Source organism: Rhinoderma darwinii, chromosome 7, assembly GCF_050947455.1.
Source record: "Rhinoderma darwinii isolate aRhiDar2 chromosome 7, aRhiDar2.hap1, whole genome shotgun sequence".
NCBI classification, from domain to species: domain Eukaryota; kingdom Metazoa; phylum Chordata; class Amphibia; order Anura; family Rhinodermatidae; genus Rhinoderma; species Rhinoderma darwinii.
Genome location: NC_134693.1, coordinates 3,800,472 through 3,801,894, shown reverse-complemented (window position 1 = coordinate 3,801,894; position 1,423 = coordinate 3,800,472).

The following is a 1,423-nucleotide window of genomic DNA, read 5'->3' as shown; positions in this document are numbered from 1 at the left end:
TGCAGCTTGGAGCCGCCAGAATCTGAACGCAGAACTAAAGCATTTAGTGTGAAACGCGTGTTGGGGTGGACACTCCCTGTGTTACTCCTACGGCTCCGTTCTGTCTCGTTGTATCTGTTCAATACTAGATTATTTGCTGGTCTTCTTTAGGCCATTTTTGCGCTATATCGTCCTCTATACCACTTGGCATTTACGTATTGTTCATCGTACGCACGTCTGCGCAGTAACGCGGTCTGATGTCATTATTATTTTTAATTGTACTGTAACTCCACTTTTATTGGTCATGTCAATAAAGATTTTTTCATTTTTCTATATTTTTGTTTTCAGTCGCATCCGTTCCTTGTAGGTTGGATATATGTTCATCGAGGCATTTAGGATTTAACCCCAGGATCATCCCATATAGGAAATGTATGACGCTTTTCTGCACTTGCATTTGGAGTATTGGATTCTTGCTGCTTTTTGGTCTGTTGAAAAGGACGAGGGGAACTCTGAGTGCTACCCCAGGTCCCTCTGCTCCGGCCTCCTGCGGTCTGGCAGTGTCCCCGGTCCCCTCCTCACTGGACTGGAATCCTTCCTCTTCTCCTCTGATCGCCGGCGACAATCTCCTGGAACAGCTTTCTACTGCACCTACCAAAAGTGACATGGAGTCCTGCGCTCACCGATTATAGGTCTGAAATACAAGCCCCGACCTGCAATCTCTCCCAACTTACACACCAGGTACAGAGGATTGAGGGGGATATAACGGCCGCTGCCTCGGTACAGACCTCTCAACCGCAAACCATCGATCATCACGCTCAGCAGATAGTGCTCATGAAAACCGTGACCGTCGCAACAACCTGCCGGTACGTGGCCGACCTGAGACTTTTTCCGCAGCTGTCCTCATTCCTATGTTTAAGGACCTCGTTAACACCCTCCTTGATCGGGACCCTAACAAGGCCTTGGAAATAGGACGCATCGCACACTCCCGGCCCACGCAATCCTGACCCGGACAGACCACGTGACGTCCGATGTCGCAATCCCTATTTTACAGTCAAGGAAGACGTTCTGTGTAAAGGCAGAGAAAAAAATCTATCATGATGGACGGTGTTATAATACAACTTCTCTCAGAGCTTTTTAAAATGACCCTGATTGACGCTGCGCCCACTACTTGATCTCCTTCGGGACCGTGGAATCCCAGACTCACGGGGTCATCACTGCCAATGACAAGTCCGGAAAGATGGGTCTTTTATATTTGTTTGGGACCTCAAAGACCTCCCAGAGTTTTGCGCTGCTCTTGATATATCTAGGGGTCCCCTCTGGACTGACCGTCCGCTCCTCCGTCCCACAAAGGCTCCGCCAAAGACCACGTGGAAGATTTCCCTCTGCACCCGGAAGACAACCTGAAAGGCGCCATGGCGCTTTTGTCCCAGGCACATGAAGGTTT